Raw genomic sequence first — 19,759 nt, 5'->3', positions numbered from 1 at the left:
CTTTCCAAAAAAGATCAATACACCAAGCACTACACTTAGATTTATTAGATTTGTTGCTAAAATATCGGTATAAACCCGAAACTCCCGGCGGATGGCCAGTGACCCAAAAAAACGAAGAATCGGTTAGATTTTTCATATGCTCTCCTCTTATCTTATGGATAGGAATAGGACTAACAAAATAAAAAAAGATTCCTTTTTGTATCACTTCACTCCTATTTAGATCCCCGATAAGACACTTATGAGTCCCAAGTCTCGTGTCAATTGCGACATACCCTCCTAAAATAAATAAAAAGGGAAAATGCTCATTCATTGGACTAAGGCGGGAAAGAAGAAAGCGAGCGGAAGCGGATCCACTAATTCCTCAAATCAGTACTTCCCCGGAGTATTGGTCAAGGAAGAAGTGATTGTAGGAGTGAAGTGTTGAGTGATATAATTGAAGAAGCGAAGTGGCAGGGCCAAGCAAGAAAAGAAGTACGTATTTTTCACATTTTCACGTTTCTAGGATTACACAAGGGATTAGCAAATAAAAGTGCTAATGCCACGACCAGCCCGTAAATTGTTAAAGCTTCCATAAAAGCCAGACTAAGCAATAAAGTACCTCGTATTTTACCCTCTGCTTCTGGTGTCTAGCAATACCTTCTACGGCTTGGCCCGCAGCAGTACCTTGACCGACTCCGGGTCCAATAGAAGCAAGTCCTACGGCCAATCCAGCAGCAATAACGGAAGCAGCAGAAATTAGGGATTCATGGTAAGCTCCTCACAACAAAAAATGAAGAAATGGTTAATGATATAATCAAATAAACCAATGATTCTTATATATAATTAATGTTATTATATGTTATATATTTATATTATATATTAATTAGTTACATTACTTATTATTTCATATTCCATCACTAAGATCCATACAACTAAACTAAGAACTCCGAACCCAATTTGAGTTAAGAAGTGATGTGATGATATTTGATATTACTGAATCATCAGAACTACTTCAATATCTCGTTTTTATTCACTATCCAAGTCTTTGAAAATCCATATTAGTTCTTCTATTTCTTTGTTCCGAACCCACTCTTCAATTCCTCCCTCCTTCATCTTCTCTATATGCATTCATAGGCTAACTTCATATTCAATCCACATATACAATAAAGTCACAGACGAAAAAGGGAAGAGCTTATATATCGTAATCCATATAAATAAAGTGGAATCTATATCTATTAAAGTGGAATCTATATCTATATAATAGAAAGTGATGGGGAATGAAATAATATAGATGGGTAGTCCATATATATGAATATCTACTATCACATATACATGTTTTCTTCATAATGTAAACCATCGCCATCTTATTTCTATTGAATCGGATCGGACCCTGGAATCATCCTTCTAAGCATACACCGGAGTTCACATATAATATGTAATGTAGCTCGGCCCACCTAACCTACTGAATTTTTCATCTGATTCGTGAACTCTTCTTGTCTTTGTCATTATCTCACATGGATACAAACGAAGAGATTCATCAAAGCGAATCATCCCATATCAAGATTGATTGATTGATCCAACTCCTCTTAATTCCAATTTTGGTCAATTGTTGAATAGAATGGAATGAAATAGCAACGGTTCCGCAGAACATAGTTCTTGTTGTTCGTCGCGCGTCCCAAACGGAAACAATTATTTATTATCCAAATTATGAATCTTCGTAATTGACTGGGCAAATAAAGGCGATGTATGACATGAATAGGAAAAAAGGGGGATCTTAGGAAAAATTGGGAATCTCCCCTTTTTTTACAATTCCGTAGTGTAATACGTAATATAATAATATTAATATCGTACATATATATCTGTTCCTACTCTATATCATACATATCATAAATATAGATTGATATATCAATCATTTCCTCAAGCGGGTATCTTGAAGCTACCCATGAATTATTATTGGAATAAGATTCATGGGCTTAATTTTGAATTGATTGAAATGAAAAAAGAAAAAGCGACTGTTTGAACTTTGAAATTCAAACAAAGCATTATTTTCTTATTTCTTATTTGTACTCAATGATGACCTTCCATGGATTCACCTATATAAGCCGCGGCTAAGGTGCAAAAATGAGAGCTTGAATACCGCTTGTGAATAATCCGAGGAACATCACAGGTATAGGAATCACTAAAGGTACTAAAGAAACAAGAACAACAATACTAATTCATCGGCCATATATTCCCGAAAAGTCGAAAACTAAGTGATAAAGGTTTGTGAAATCTTCTAAGACATTAATTGGTAAAGTATTGGAGTTGGTTGAATATATTTACCGAAATAACCCAATCCCTTTTAGTAAGGCCTGCATAGAAATATGCCACTGACGTGGGTAAAGCTAAAGCAACAGTAGTATTTATATCATTCGTGGGTGCAGCTAACTCCCCATGAGGTAACTGTATGATTCTCCAAGGTAAAAGAGCACCTGACCAGTTAGAAACAAAAATAAATAGGAACAGAGTTCCAATAAAGGAACCCAAGGACCATATTCTTCTTCTCCAATTTGAGTTTTGCTCACGTCTCGAATGAATCAAGAACATATTCGAAAAATTCTGACCGTCGGTCGGGATAGTTTGTGGATTCCGAACGGCTATAGCGGCTGAACCTAATAAGATAGCAATTACGACCCAGGAAGTTATAAGTACTTGGCATGCACTTGGAAACCCCCTATTTGCCAATAGAAATGTTGGCCTACTTCCACGCCGGATATCTCGTATAACCCCTTTAGTGCGTTGATGGAACATGGTAGAACATTCATATTACCCTCTGACAGAAATGGAACTTAAGAAGGAATTATTTTGATTCAACCATTTATACTAATTTAACTTAACCATATATTTCAGATATTAATTAATGAATTAATCACGTAATATATCCCCGGCAATGAAAATCTCCTTTTTCACATCAGGAATAGTAAGAATAACCGATTCAATGAATCTCTGGGTTTCCCGAAGCGAAGTAATTGACTTATCTTATTATTAATCAACGACTTCTTATATAGCTAGAACGTCCCTGACAAATTGCGGATACTAATTTGTTAAGAATCAATCGGATGGAAGCTATAGCGTCATCGTGGCTGGAATCGGAATATCTGCGAATCTGGATCACAATTTGTATCGATTAAACAAATAGTTGGAATACCAAAGTGACGCATTCTCGAAGGGCCGTATATTCTTCTTGCTGATCAATGATGATTACAATATCGGGTAACCCCGTCATATATTTGATACCGCCCAGATATGTTTGAAAGTGAGATAATTGTCTCTTCAATATTGCTGCATCCCGTTCGGGAGACGACTGAGTTGCCCCATCTCGGCTCTCACTCTCAAGTCCCTGAACTTCTGAAGCCTCGTTTCCGTAGTGGACCAATTCGTTGACATACCACCGAGCCATTTTTTATTGACATAATGACACCGAGCCCTTATTGCCAGCTGATGCTACCGAATCAGCTGCCTTATCTTTCGTACCAACTATTAGGAAGTGTTTCCTCTACTTGCTGCGTCAAAAACTAAATCACAGGCTTCTGATAAAAAACGAGCAGTTCTCGTAAGATTTGTAATATGAATACCTTTACGCTTTGCAGAGATGTAAGGTGCCATTCTAGGATTCCATTTCTAGTACCATGACCAAAATGAACCCCCGCTTCCATCATCTCTTCCAAATGGATGTTCCAATATCTTCTTGTCATTTATCCCCACACTTCCTCTAAAAAAAAGAGACGAGGTACCCTGAAATAAATAATTGTTCCAATGGAACCTTCTACCGCGGGTTAACCGTGATACACGGTCCAAGCTTCATTATGAATTCCTTTACCTTGGTTTCGATATTCTCTTTATTAACAAATGACCATTATATTAGCTTAGCTAATAATGAATCCGCTCTTATGAACGATTGGATTAGATCCCATAGCATAGAATGGTTGTTCTGATGTATTATGGAAACTCTTTGGCTTTGGGATGCAAGAACAAAATAATTCTCTGTGGTGGAACAGAATATCTCTCATTTCCCCCCGAAAAAATTCTTCTTTTGTATTTCCAAAGGAATGTTGTTGTATTCCCTTGAACGGTGAACGAATCGTTTGAATCCGGTACCAACGGGTATCATCCCCCCAGAACAACATTCTCTTTCAGACCTTTCAACCAATCAATACGACCCCGGAGAGCGGCTTTTGCTAAAACTCGAGCGGTTTCCTGAAAACTAGCTTCTGATATGAAACTTTGAGTATTCAGAGATGCTCTCGTTATTCCCAATAAGACGGCTCGGTAACAAATAGCCTCTTCCAAAGCACGACCTGCTCGTTCTGCTCGCAACAATCCGATTAGTTCCCCGGGTGAAAAAACATTAGACATTCCATCTTCTGAAACCAACACTTTTGATGTTATTTGTCGTACAATAATCTCTATATGCTTATTATGAATCTGTACCCCCTGGGATCGATAAACCTTTTGGATCTTATTAACCAAAGAAATACGACTTTGCGCTATGGTGAGTTCAGCACCAATCAGGAATCCCCAAGGAATTCCAAGAATTCCTGTTATATGTTCGTTCCAACCTTCAACCCTTTTTTCTAGGTTCATCGATATTGAATCAATCGAACGAACTTCTAACACTTGTTCAACCTTTGGAAGGCCGTGAGTTATATCACCAGATCTCGATTTTTCATATATAAATGTAACTAATGTATCTCTTCGTAAAGATTTCTCCATAATCACCATGAACGGTTGCTCCTCGGGTCGCCAAATAGGGTTTAGCTGATCTTATTATGAAAGAGTCAAGATAACCATTATAACTTGACCAGATTTTATGCGTGTTCCGTGTTGGATAGACATACATTTTCACAAATAAACTGTCCGAGGCTCATTATTCTGGTTGTGGATGTCTCCTCACAATAATCGTGAGGGAGAAAGCACGAACCGATAGATTAAAATGATGTCACTGCATGGATTGCATTAGAGATTCTCCCGTTTTCGTCCACTAAATAATACTTAAGTAGTTGGAAAGTCTGTTTTGGATTATTATTATCCAGTATTAAATATTTATTTACAAGATTCATTATGAGTTATTGAATGATAAGATGGGGAAAAATTATGAATTTTAGGTACAGTACCTAAGGGACCCAACAAATTAGAATTGGAATCGGGGTATCCTCTTTTTCTTTAATTGATTCTTTGGTCACATTGTGATATTCGAACATTGATGCGAGAACAATTAGATGATGAAAAAACTATAAGAGATTGGCCTTCTTATTTCTATTAAGAAATGTACGAACGGTCCTTGATGTTGACTAAGTGATTGAATTTTAACCTTGGAAGAAAAAGATTGGTATTGGCGCAATATGACCCAGTATCAGAATCACTGAACCTGGTCTATCATTCCTCTTTCCGGTATACAAAATAGGAGACTTCACCAATTCAATTCTTATGAAATATCGAATCAGATCATTTGCCCTTACTTCAGCAGAAGAAGCCTGAACCTTTTCTATAGAACCTTTCTGTCTTGGTCCAAATTCAATACTAAACAAGTACGAACCAATTGAAACTTGTATGGGAAATTCCTCGAATTGGTTTGCCATCCCCATAAAGGATATAATTGACAACTTGGAGTCGCAATTATCCTTTTCCTGTAACATATCCCCAGGGAAAAGCGTTACTAGATTTATCCATCAGCTATTTCATATGTCACTACGGGTCGTACTGAAACAAAATATTTTTTCTTGATAGGTGTGATCCGTTGGACATAGACCCAATTTTTCCCTTCCCAATTTTTCCCCTTTGATCCCTTATCCATTTTTTTTCTTGCTCCTGGTGGTATCAAGATCCCAATGTGTCGGGATATCTTATCTGTTTCTCCAGGAAATGGATACCTCCAGAAAAGATTTTCAGTTCAATCTTTTTTTTTTTTTTTCTATTCGGACCATCCACCTATTTGGCTTCTTGTATTAAACGTAATTCGTGTATCTACTCCAATGATACTATTGTTCCGTACCATTATGGATGAAGACCGGGCAAGATATGGACTTCTTCGGGAATGACAAAAATCGATCTACTTTCATTTGGTATTTCGGTCTAGATTCTTTTGGTCTTCGATACTCAATCAGACCCTCTTTTTTGACGATTGAATCGACCTCTATGATGCCATATTTGGTAATTCCCGAACTGCTTCTTCTGTATCGTGGATCGTCGAATAAGCAAGAATACTATTTCTACGTAAAATACCATTTGCGGGTATTTCAACCGTGATACTAGTACTAGAATGAGGCGTTAATTCCTTCTCCCGTTCCGGATCATATTGGAATGGTATGATGAATCTATTTCTTCGCCTCTTCGCCAATAAATAAGAATTCTCTTGGAGAATGGCGGGATATATGAAATCCCCATCACCTTTGGATATGACTCGCTCAGATCCTGCTGCATAATCAGAATCCTTCGCCCTTTTCTCGCCAGGGGATCCGAGCCAAACAATTTGTGTCTCACTCGATTATTATTCACCGAGAAGTCAGAAATGGATCTCTCTTGGACAGAAAGAGATTGAACATTCATTTGATCTTGATCCTTGTGGAGTGAAAAAGGCACTAGACTGGATTTGCACGGACCCCCGATAAGATCCATAAATGACTTGTTTTGGGTAAGAAATGAACATTACCGTGTGTATATTCAGGTGCATGGTACACACCGGTACTCCAATGCATTTCTCCCTCTGAGTCAGAATAAATATGTTTTCGAACCCTCTCTTTAAAATGGAAAGTGGATGTTCCAGCACGAATCTCAGCAATCACTTGTTCTGATTCCACATATTGATCATTTTGAACCAAAAGAAACTTTTTGGTGGAATATTCACACTATGTATAATATCCTGACTCTCAATAGTCACATATAGGTCTACATAGCAGAGAAAGGCAGGATGTCCATGACGTGTGCGTGTGGGATGAACCAAATCCTCATTGAATTTGATTTTTCCATTAGAAGGAGCTCGTACATGTTCCGCAGTACACCTGTGAATACTCCACCGGTATGAAAAGTTCTTAATGTTAGTTGAGTCCCTGGTTCTCCAATGGATTGACCCGCAATAATACCTACTGCTTCTCCCAATTCAACCAGGTCACCATGAGTGGGACTCCGACCATAGCATAATCGACAGATCCAAGATGCACTTCGGCAAGTGAAGGGAGTTCGAATATATATTGGCTGCGCCCGAGAGGTCATGAATCGATTGACAAGCCCAATCCCAATATCTTGATTTCTGGTAGCAATGCATCGTAGACCTAGATATACATCGTTTGCTAATACGCGACCTATTAGCGTTTGGATCAAATTCTTTCCGTCATCCCCTTTCGAAGACTCACGGAAATACCTCGGGTACTTCCACAATCCGTTCTACGTACAACAATATGTTGAACTACTTCAACAAGTCTACGCGTGAGGTATCCAGCGTCTGACGTTCGTACAGCAGTATCCACAACTCCTTTGCGGGCTCCGTAGCAGGAAATTGTATATTCCGTTAAAGAAAGTCCTTCGCGTAAATTGCTTTGAATGGGTAAATCAATCATTTGTCCTTGGGGATCTGACATTAATCCTCTCATACCTACTAATTGGTGGACCTGAGATGCATTTCCTCTAGCTCCAGAATAGGACATTATATGAACTGGATTTGAAGGATCAGTCATCTTAAAATTAAGATTCATTTCTTGTCTCAAATATTCACTTGTGGCATACCATATCTCGATTGATTGACGTAATTTTTCTACCGCATGTACATTCCCATAATGATGGTGCTTTTCCAAAATCAAACTTTGTTGTTCAGCATCTTGGACTAACCATCTCTTAGAAGGTGTTGTTAAAAGATCATCAATTCCTAATGAAATGGATGTAGCGGTGGCTTGCTGAAACCCAGAGTTTTTACTTGATCCAGAATGTGTGATGTATAGGCTATTCCGAAATGATCTATTAATCTGCTAATAAGCCGTTTCATGGCAGTTCCATCTATCACTTTATTGTGAAAGACCAGATCGGCCCGTTCTGCCATAAGTACCTCCATATTCTGATGAGTAGGATTCGACAATGGGTTTGAGTCAGTGATACTAAGACTTCCTTTCCTCGATCTTGATTCACTTACAAATTCAGGAATTATGATACTAGTTGAACCAGACCGAACTAGATTCCGAGAGATATCACATATCAGGTACCATATGAATAGGACCGACAAAACCCTGTACGGCTTCTTCTATTTCTCGATAAAAGGAAATATGGCCAACAGTAGTTCGAATGTATATACAAAGCATTCCTTTTTTTACACTTCTTACTACTCGATAGTGATCATAAATCTCATGATAAGTGCCCAAAGATTCATATTGAACTTCGATGGGAACTTCTCTATTTATTGAGGCAATGACACGTTGATCTAGTCGCCACCGTAGCCATAAAGTACTATATAAATCGATCCCTTTCTGCCGATAAGCCCCAAGTGCATCGTAGGAACTACAAAATAGGGTTCTTTCCCTTTCCTATACTCATAATTACTATGATCAATTCTTTCATTTTGGTAGTTTCTGGGGTTACATGGATTATACCTATTTGCACAAATACCTCTACGATTCCCCATCGTTAATACATAGAGCCCCATAAGCATATCTTGAGTGGGTACGGAAATGGGATCCCCAATGGCTGGAGACAAGAGATTCGTATGAGAAAACATAAGTAAACGAGCTTCTGCTTGAGCTTCCAAAGATAAAGGTACATGAACAGCCATTTGATCTCCATCGAAGTCCGCATTGAATCCCTTACAAACCAATGGATGTAAACAATAGCTCGTCCCTCCACTAAAATAGGTTGGAACGCCTGTATGCCTAATCTATGCAAAGTGGGTGCTCTATTTAGCAATACAGGATGCCCCTGCATAACTTCTTGAAGTATTTCCCATACAATGGGTTCTTTTTCCCGAATTTTACTTTTAGCAAGTCCTATGTTGGAAGCAAGATGTTGTCTGATTAGACCACGAATTACAAATGTCTGAAAAAGCTCTATTGCTATTTCTCGAGGTAATCCACATTGATGCAGTGAAAGCGAAGGGCCTACCACAATGACGGAACGACCCGAATAATCGACCCGTTTACCAAGTAGAGTCTCGCGAAATCTTCCCTCTTTGCCTTCAATTACATCTGAAAACGACTTGTAAACTTTATTGTGACCGTCCCTCATTGGTTGTCCGCGGATCCCATTATCAAGAAGTGTATCTACAGCTTCTTGTACCAATTTTTCCTGACACATTACTAATTCCCCGGCGTAGATCTACTTGTTGTTAATAGATCGGTAAGAGTATTGTTCCGATAGATAACTCTTCTATAAAGTTCATTAATATCTGAACTCATTGATTTACCCCCATCAATCTGAATGATTGGCCTCAACTCGGGAGGAAGAACTGGTAATAGGGACAAAACCATCCATTCTGGTTCTACATTTGTTCGAAGAAAATGCTTAGCCAATTCCATGCGTCTAACCAAAAAATCTTTTCTCCTCCCAATTTTTCTATCTTCCCAGTCATTCCCGGTTGATCCTTCTTCTCCCAATTCCTTCCATTCCACCAATGAACGATCTATAATAATTCGCAAATCCAGATCGGCTAATTGTTCTCTGATAGCAGTAGCTCCGGTAGATATTTCTCGATTTCTAAATGTATCGAAGCCTTGGGTAGTAAAAAAAAGTGGGATACTGTATTTCCGGGATTGGATTTCATATTCGAATGAACCTCGTAATCGTAAGAAAGTAGGTTTTTTAGCTATGGGCCTAGCAAAAGAAAAATTGGGATAGGTTCCTATAGGATCTTCCCCCCCCCCTAAAAATCGGACGTGAAGGTTTCCTCTCATCCGGCTTAAGTAGTTATACCAAATAAGGGGAACTTCCAAATTTTGCTCTAGAAAACCCCACAAGGATCTACTCCTTACTCAAGTTCCCAGTGAGGACCAACCCTCATTGATTTGATTTCATTCTTCCCTTTACTTCCTCAATTAGTCATTCAATTACAACATAAATGTGAAATTATTGAGTAGTCTACTTCCCTTCGAATGATGAATCCCCTTAAGGAATACATTGAAACTCACAAAGGATTTACTTGTCTATATATCGTTCCGTTCGATCCTTTAGGTCCCTACTTTACCTCGACGATTATGCCATGTTCTTCCTTGAAGCATATATGCGATGGATAGACTCCTGTAACCGTGCCATCATATTTCATTTCTAATTGCTTAACAGAATTTTTTTTATAAATTTAGAATTCTAAAAGGAATCTAATGGCTAGATCCACGAAAGAACATGAAAAAGTTTAACGAGGTACAACTAGCAATTCCCTATTACTCTCTTAGGGAGTCGACCATGGATTAATTCCTCTTTCATTTGGAGGTATTGAATACACCCACACCCAAATTCTGAGCTTCATGTTATTCTTACCAATAGACATGTCAGAGCTAGAGGCATCCCAATCGGATTAAATAGGATGACAGTTTTTCATTCTGAATCTGTAAAATCGTAATTTCGATCAAATCACACATCGCAGTATACCAGGCCTTCTAATTCCTTAAGAGGTTTATCTGAAAGATTCGCGATATAACTAGGAAGACGTTTCAAATACCACACATGAGTCACCGGGCATGCTAGTTTGATGTATCCCATTTGATATCTTCGGATCCGAGAATCAACAGATTCGACTCCGCATTGTTCGCAAAATTTCGGTTCTTCTTTTTTCACCCCCGATCACTCGATAATTTCCACAAGCACAAATTCCACTTTTTATAGGTCCAAAAATTCTTTCACAAAACAACCCATCTTTTTCCGGTTTATTGGTTTTGTAATGAAAAGTATAGGGTTTTGTCACCTCTCCAACTATCTCTCCATTCGGTAGGATTTTGTTGGCCCAAGCACGTATTTGTTTAGGAGAAACTAATCCAATTCGAAGTTGTTGATGTTTATACTGATCGATCATAGAAGAAAAATTATGATTCATTCCGATCAAACTTCCTTCCTATTCATCTGGAAGTTTTTCTCAGATACAAGGAAATGATTCAGTTCCAGAGATAAAGATCGTAGTTCGCGAACGAGCAATCGAAAGGATTCTGGCGCACCCTCAGGATTAGGTATTGTTCCCCCAACGATCGTGGTACCAAGTACTTCCTGACGAGCTCTAATATGATCGGATTTATAAGTGAGCATCTCTTGTAAAATATGAGCAACACCAAATCCCTCTAGAGCCCAAACTTCCATTTCTCCTACTCGTTGTCCACCTTGCTTAGCCCTTCCCCTAAGGGGTTGTTGTGTAACAAGTGCATAATGACCACTGGAACGTCCGTGGATTTTATCATCAACTTGATGAATTAATTTTAACATATAGGACTTTCCTATTATAACAGGTTGTTCAAAAGGATCTCCTGTTCTTCCATCAAATATTCTGCTCTTTCCAGGATACTCGGGTTCAAATACCCATGGATTTGCTGTTTGCTTACTGGCTTCATATAATTCAGAAAACACTAGTTTTCTCGAAGCCTCTTGCTCGTATCTCTCATCAAAGGGTGTTATTCTATAATGTCTGCCCAGCAGGTCTCCCGCTAACCCGAGCGAGCATTCAAACATCTGTCCCACATTCATTCGCGAAGGTACTCCTAATGGATTGAATACCATATCAACAGGTGTTCCATCTTGCAAATAAGGCATATCCTGTCTAGGCAAAATTTTTGAAATGATACCTTTATTCCCATGTCTTCCAGCTACTTTATCGCCCACTTTGATTTTACGTTTCTGTGAGATATATACACGAATCATTTCTGGATTATAAATGGAACCCCCCTTTTTCTGGCCCCACCTGACATCAATAACTCGACCTCTTCCGCCTATAGGCAACTTTAGACAAGTTTCTTTTGCAGTGGATACCTGAATGCCAAGTATGGCTCGTAATAATCTATCTTCTGGAGCATAGGATGATTCTTTCGCTGTCTGAGGCGTTAATTTACCTACTAAAACATCACCAGTTTCTACCCAAGATCCCAGCATCACAATTCCATTTCTGTCTAAATTGCGGAGTAAATAAGGCTCTAAATGAGGTATTTCATTAGTGATTCTTTCAGGTCCTTGGCTTGTCACATGAGTCTGAATTTCATATTTCCGGATATGAAAAGAAGTATAAATATCGTCATAGACTAGACGTTCACTAATGAGTACGGCATCTTCAGAATTGTAACCCTCCCATGGCATATAAGCTACTGATACATTTTTCCCCAAAGCGAGTTCGCCACCAACCGTAGCCGCACCATCCGCCAAAATTTGCCCCTTTTTCAGGCATTTACCCCGATGAACCTGAGGTTTTGATGCATCCAAGTATTCTTGTTGGAACGCTGATACATAACCAACGGAATGCTTATAGTGTCCCATTACCTGATAAAACGATCTTTTCAGCATCGGTATAAATGATCTTTCCCTCGCGTTCGGCTATAGCCGAACCCCTGAATCGAGAGCCGCTTGGCGTTCCAAGCCGGTTCCAACAATACACTTTTCGGACTGAGAAAGCGGAACTGCTTGACGCTGCATATTAGAACTCATTAAAGCCCGATTCGCATCATTATGCTCGATAAAAGGAATGAGAGAAGCTCCAATAGAAAAATATTGGAAGGGATAAATATTTCGAAGATGAATCTGTTCCCATGCAATAGTCAAGAATTCTTGACGGTATCGAGCTGGACCAACTTCTTCTTCCTGAATACCCGAGTCAACGCCAAAGAATTTCCCGCCGCCACCATATAGTATTCATCTCTACTCGGGGATAAATAAACCATCTGTTCTTCTTTTGATCTCTCAGATATTTCATAAAATGGGGTCTCTATAGACCCCAATCACCAACCCTTGCATGAATAGCTAAGGACCCAATAAGTCCAACATTGATTCCCTCGGACGTATCAATTGGGCAAATACGCCCATAGTGACTAGGATGGATATCTCGTATACGAAAACTAGCAGTTCGTCCTGTCAATCCCCCAGGACCCAAATAACTCGATTTTCGCCCATGAACTATTTGTGTCAATGGATTAGTTCGATCCAAGACTTGAGATAAAGGGTGTAGGCCGAAAAATGATTCATAAGTTGTTGTTAATGGAGTTGAAGTTACCAAATTACGAGGAGTCGGTATTAATTTATGCCGAATTGCTCCACATATAGTTCCCCGAACCACATTTTCCAAGCGAACCAAAGCCAATCCGAATTGATCCTGTAACAGATCCGCTACAGAACGAATACGTTTATTTTTCAAGTGATTCATATCGTCGAGTGTACCCATTCCAAATTTCATTCCGATCAAATGATCGGCAGCAGCCAATACATCTCGTGGTAACAAAAACGTATTGTTCTGGGGTATATCAAGATTCAGTCTCTGGTTCATATTTCGTCGGCCAATCCTTCCTAATTCACATCTTTGTTGAAAAAATTTCTTTTGTAATTCTTTACATAAGGACTCAGAAAACACCGGATCACCGCCTACACAAGCAAATTTTTGATAAAACTCTAAAATGGCATTCTCCTTTGAACCAATCTTTTTTTTCTCCTTCTCGTTTGGGAAAGACAAGAAAATTTCAGGGTAGCAAACATTGTCTAGAATTTCTCTTAGACTTGAACCCATAGCTGATGATAGAACTAGAATAGAAATTTTTTGTTTCCTGCTTACACGGGCCCATATCCTTTCTTTTCTATCAATCTCTAATTCTGATCTTCCTCCCCAATCTGATATTATGGTGCCAGTATAGACAGAAATTCCGTTATGATCCAATCCTGTACTGTAATAAATACCGGGACTTTGCAATATTTGATTGATGACAATTCTGTAAATTCCATTTACTATAGAGGTTCCCAAGGAATTCATTAGAGGAATGTTTCCAAGCAATACGGTTTGTTCTTGCATATTTCTACCGGTTCTCCAAATTAACCCCGCCGGTACATATAACTCAGAGGAATATGTAATTGATTCATACACAGCATCTCTTTCTTTTATCAAAGGTTCCACCAATTGATAAGATTCCCCAAATAATTGAAATTCAATTTCTTGATCTGTATCTTCAATTTTTGGAAATTGATGAAGTTCTTCCATCAAGCCCTGATCAATGAACCTACAAATCCCTCAAATTGGATCTGACTAAATCCAGGTATTGTAAACATTCCCTCATCTCCACCATCCCGGAGCATCTTTAGTTTCCCGTTTTTCGAAAAAATCCCATTATTGGCTCACTCTTTACCGAACCGTACGGATACAGATCGATCTAGCAATGATGGAATGTATATTCCGTTTACTGAATCACATGAAATTTTATTCAACCCCAAACACATACATATATATGTTATATGTAAATGGAATGTATGGGCGGAGGGAGAAGGAGAATTTTGTACTAAAATTCGAGCAACAGATGCAAATCTAAATGACTCGATAAAACATTCATGGAAACAAGTTGGATTCTGCCACTGATACCATACCTATGGATACCATACCTATGGATACCATACCTATGGAGTCTTATTACTTATTAGAGAATATCAAATGGTCTATTTGATCCAATTTCTTTGTATATCTTCTACCTTTTATCTATCAATTATGTTATGATATTATGATCAGATCTGGTTAGGTACCAGAAAAATGGATTGATTCGGGATTTGATCTGTTCTATATCTACTATATCTATGTTATATAAATGATAGAGAGACAGAATAATCAGAACATTAGAAAAATCCGGGTGGCTTTTATTTTAGCACTTAGCTCGTTGATTCCGTTGTTCAAAAGATAATTCACACAAAGGAGGGATCTATTTCGACCATTTCATTTGAGTTGTTAGTAGAATACAATTGCAGTACGTACGTAAGAGGAGTTGTATCGATGAAGTAATGCGAAGCTAGCTAATCTCGCTAGCCCATACTTTATTGCAGTTACACTTGGATATATATTTCGTTCGTGCTATATCATGAATTTCTATTCCAAATGGATCATGATTGACTATAAGGGTGTGTAAGCTATCTTACTGTTTGGGGTTTACATAAACACATAGTTGTTATTATAATTAATTGGAATTGAATTGGATTGATTTTCTTCTTATTACATTAAAGTAAAGCATTTGGAGATCAAAAGAACCTTTCGTAAATTCACATTCACATTCGTGAAATAGTTAATGGTTCCAATTAAGTATTAAATGACTGTGACTGGAAATTTATTCTTTATTTTCTTTTTATTTCAATGCAATCAATAAAAAGGGAAGTTTTTAGGTCTTATGTTGAGATACTATACAATAGATCTAAGAAAATCTAAGAAAATGATCTCAACTAGAGGAAGAGTAAGTTGGGTAAAAAGATGGATAGGATAAGGAAAACAGAATTGGAAGATGCAAATCCAATAAAAACCAATGATTCAGTAACCCTCTCCAAAAAGAGTATTTACGCCCATTTATTATTTCTTTTTTGGCGGCATGGCCGAGTGGTAAGGCGGGGGACTGCAAATCCTTTCTCCCCAGTTCAAATCCGGGTGTCGCCTGATCAACACAACAAATGGCTCGGAATCCTGCTTCGCTGATATAACTGGCCTGATTCTTGCCCGGTGGACGAAAAGGACCGTTGATACTTTATTTTATTTATCTTCAGAATCCGCTTCAAAATACGCAGGTTCTATGAAAGAAGGGCTGTAAATCTTTGCTCCGAGGATCCAACTTATAGGAAAGACTATAACTATCAATCTTTCCGAATTACCATACCCTACCAATGCCCACTGTAGGGTCTCCTGATTCAGTCGTGAATTAGATCTCGCTTAGATTCGCCACGGGGGAAATCCTAGGGGTTGTGGAGAGGGCTGAAGATACTTTGTATACAGGCCGTACTCGCGATAGGATTTCAGTGCTCAGCCAGTCATTCAATAGTGAATGGTTAACTGGCCCCTATAGAAGAAAGTAAAAAAAGAATTTTTAATTTTTCTGTGGTAACCCCCGCAATGTAGCAATGTAATAGGGTGTCTACCGATTGTTTCACAGAAACAGAGATAGTAAGGTTTAGCTTAGGGAGAGACAGTTATCCATCTTGATGGTATATATGTAGATATATTTTCCCTATGAAACGCAACAAAACAAAGAATAGATCTTACTATTACGACATGTTCCATTCCCCTAGTAACATCCCCTTGATACTTCTAATGGGTAACGTGTATCTGTTGCGCTTGTGCTTAATTCTTCCTCACCACAAATCAATCCTATATAGGAAATAGAGACTTGTTACAATACAAGCGGATCCATTGGATCGGTTTGTCAATAGCTTTAAGTCATAATCTCTTTTTTTTGACTCTGCACCCCCAATTCCCCTATTATTATTTTAGGGATCAATAATGTAACAATTCCTTCATATTCATCGAGATAGGGGGCATGATTCACATGGATATAGTAAGTCTCGCTTGGGCTGCTTTAATGGTAGTTTTTACGTTTTCCCTTTCACTCGTAGTATGGGGAAGAAGTGGACTCTAAGGGTACTACTAATTGAGTGTAATTGAGTTGAGTAATCAGCTTGTATCAATTGTTTAATTTCATAATTAGATCGTTTTATGTTTAAATAAACATATCTTCCATCTCAAAATTCCACAGAAATTTAGTAATTAATTACCTTTCATTTTCATTTAACCTTTGGATCCGCTATCTCAATTATTCCCGCGTTCGTATTTTGAAAATCAAAGCAACTCCCCTGATAATGATAGAAAATTGATTTTTTCTAATCAAATTGATTCCTCCAAAATATTCCATTTCATTTTGATGAACCCGTTCTTTCTTACCATAACATTAACATCATTATGGCATAACATTAACATCATTATGGATATTACAATGAGGAGCAACAATCCCTATTTGATTTCTTTCCCTCTTTACTGTTCAAAGGGGAGTCGTTCTGCTATTATGTAGAGTAGATACAACTTTATACTGTAGGCGACGAGAGGCTACGCATAAGAAAAGAAGAGCGCCCGGTGATCCACATATACTTACCTTAGACTCCTGGCATTTGATTTATGCTTTATCGCCTCACCATCAGGGTTCAAGCATGAAAAAAGGTCTACTACCCCTTTTCCAGATACGAATAACTTACCATAGAACTCCTTGGATCGTCTAGTACAGATCATCCAATTCACAATTCTTTCTTTTTCTTCGGAATTTAATTCTAAAAAAAATTACTTGCCTTTCTTTTGTATATGCACATACTACTCCTCCACTCTTTCGCAATAGTTAAATTAATTAGTTCTACTACTTAATTTAATCAAACAAAAATCTATCCTGATTACTGATTATCATTATGAAAGTTATTAACTTAATGAAAGATTAATGAAAGAGAAACCTATGAATTAGTACAATTCAGTTATTAACGTTAGATTCTTTCGGATTCATCAAAATAAAAACGAATGGATGGGTGGAGCGAAGAGATGGAATGGGAGTGCTATTTGAATCTATATATATATATTATATATAATATGTGATAATGAATTTATGGATTTGCATCCACATGTATGTATGTAGATTGATTTTAAATTGATCTCTATCAATTCCATATTCCATATCTTCATACAATAGATAGTACGGTAGAAAGGTTCATATAGTTCTCCCCACCGTACTATCTCATCTATTGGATACATACACCGAGGATTCAATCCAGTCTGCTCATTTCATTTAAGACTTGGAATTGTCATCCCTTTCTTTCATTTATTGAATCATTTTTAAAAGAACTAAACTAATAAAATTAGACTAACTCAAGTTTCATTCAAATTAATCATTTTGACTGACTGTTTTTACGTAGATGATAAGTAAAAAAGCAGTAGGAACTAGAATGAACAGCGCAGTAGCAATAAATGCGAGTATATTTACTTCCATAATCTCATAATTTCATTTTATTTTGCTTCGCAAGAAATCGGGATCTAATCCCATAGAGATGATCAATCCTTCTCCATAATTTTGAAATTCAATGGGATTAATTAAATCCTGATAATACTGAATCGGATTCTAATATCATGAATAACAATATCTGATCTATCAAATCAATTCATCGTCGAGAATTGAATAGTATAACATAGGAAGATCTTTTATCCATACTGAATCGAAAAATTGCATTCCTGACCCCCACCCAAGAATCCCTTTGAATTTCTCATATTTTTCTACTCTTTCGTTCCTTTCTATAACCCGCCGTCCTCATTCTTTATAGAATGATATCATATGAATGAGGTTCGACCAGTATTCCATCCGTCATAGATCCAAACAGTAGAAGTGAACTGGAAAACGAATTAAGTTCTAAGCTAAGTTTTTGTGATGACCTAATCTTCTTGAAAGACAGAGAAAAATGAAAAAAAAAGATTATTCGTTCTATTTTCTATTCTCCACCCCCAGAACAGAAAGACAGGATCTTTGATTGATCTTTTATTAGTATTCGTATCCTCCTTCCTTTCCTTAATTCAGACGTATAAATCGAGAATCCAGCGTGCAATTTGGGCGAGATAAAGAGATTGTCCCCAATTCAATTAGTAATTGAGCTTACCTTGCCCGATGATAAATGTGAAATCAGGATCCTTCCACCTGGAATTAGACACTGCTCTTTGTCTCCTCCCCTTCGCAGAAGGCGGAGAGATGAATCAATCGATTCATAGGATCCCAGGTCGGTGCGGGACTGACGGGGCTCGAACCCGCAGCTTCCGCCTTGACAGGGCGGTGCTCTGACCAATTGAACTACAATCCCAAGAAAATGAGGTGTACAGCTTACATTATTTATTGTTTATTTTGATTTTATATTTTGATTTTATTTCATCGAACCATAACCGTATAGATAGATCATATAAAAAAATACGACGCCTGTAACGGATATACTGATATACATATCTACATAGATAGAAGAGAAGATGGATGGATAAATAGCAAAGCAACCTGTGGTTATTGCCAAATTGACTGACAATCCATCTTTCAATGAAAAAGGGCTCTTTTCTTTTTCATCTTTTCATTTGATTTCTCGGATTGGCTGAAAATAATTCAAAATAATTCATAGATCCAGATTGTTAGAAACATCAGAACATGGAGGAACAAATAGAATCAAGTTGACTCTTTATTCCTCCATATCATCATGTATTTTTGGAGTACGGATTGGTTATATCATCCTCAAGGATCGGTGAATTCTTGGGCCGAGCTGGATTTGAACCAGCGTAGACATATCGCCAACGAATTTACAGTCCGTCCCCATTAACCGCTCGGGCATCGACCCAGGAAGAATCAATTGTCGGTTTATTGATAATTCATGGTCAATTTTTCTTTCGTCGTACCCTACTACCCCCAGGGGAAGTCGAATCCCCGCTGCCTCCTTGAAAGAGAGATGTCCTGAACCGCTAGACGATAGGGGCACGCCCACCCGATCGCCATCATACTATACTCATAGTATGAGTAGTTTTTTGGAATTGTCAATGTCAATATAATGAATGCTAGGATACGAACAACCTTTCGTGCTTTTGTGATTCCGTATACATATAATATTAATGTAAGAAAATTTCTTTATTGTTCATTCAGGAACCTTTCATTACATTATATATTTATATATTCTTATATAACAATAACAATTCTTATATAACAAAGATGAATTATATAATCTAATCATAATCAAAATAATGGAGTATAGGGGATGTCTTGCCCGACAGAAAAAGTCAAACCCATTCATTCTAATTTTCACTCATTGA

General features: G+C 37.8%; 2 non-coding genes and 4 pseudogenes across 2 annotated transcripts; 1 reads left to right on the top strand and 5 right to left on the bottom strand.

The window, feature by feature from the left end:
- Nucleotides 1-1,957: 1,957 nt before the first annotated feature.
- LOC126409562 (ATP synthase subunit a, chloroplastic-like) lies at nucleotides 1,958-2,922 on the bottom strand (annotated as a pseudogene).
- Nucleotides 2,923-3,844: 922 nt separating this feature from the next.
- Nucleotides 3,845-8,059, bottom strand: LOC126409563 (DNA-directed RNA polymerase subunit beta''-like; annotated as a pseudogene).
- A 131-nt stretch (nucleotides 8,060-8,190) lies between these two features.
- LOC126409566 (DNA-directed RNA polymerase subunit beta'-like) lies at nucleotides 8,191-11,017 on the bottom strand (annotated as a pseudogene).
- A 5-nt stretch (nucleotides 11,018-11,022) lies between these two features.
- On the bottom strand, nucleotides 11,023-16,937 carry LOC126409564 (DNA-directed RNA polymerase subunit beta-like; annotated as a pseudogene).
- Nucleotides 15,492-15,562, top strand: TRNAC-GCA (transfer RNA cysteine (anticodon GCA)). Its single transcript has one exon. It is a non-coding gene; the product is annotated as a tRNA-Cys (tRNA).
- Nucleotides 16,938-18,703: 1,766 nt separating the features above from the next.
- On the bottom strand, nucleotides 18,704-18,777 carry TRNAD-GUC (transfer RNA aspartic acid (anticodon GUC)). The gene has a single exon. It is a non-coding gene; the product is annotated as a tRNA-Asp (tRNA).
- Between the last annotated feature and the right edge of the window lie 982 nt (nucleotides 18,778-19,759).

The sequence above is a fragment of the Nymphaea colorata genome, unplaced genomic scaffold (assembly GCF_008831285.2).
Source record: "Nymphaea colorata isolate Beijing-Zhang1983 unplaced genomic scaffold, ASM883128v2 scaffold0575, whole genome shotgun sequence".
Lineage (NCBI taxonomy): Eukaryota > Viridiplantae > Streptophyta > Magnoliopsida > Nymphaeales > Nymphaeaceae > Nymphaea > Nymphaea colorata.
Note: the sequence above shows the minus strand (reverse complement) of the source record. Positions and strands in the feature narration are given on the sequence as shown.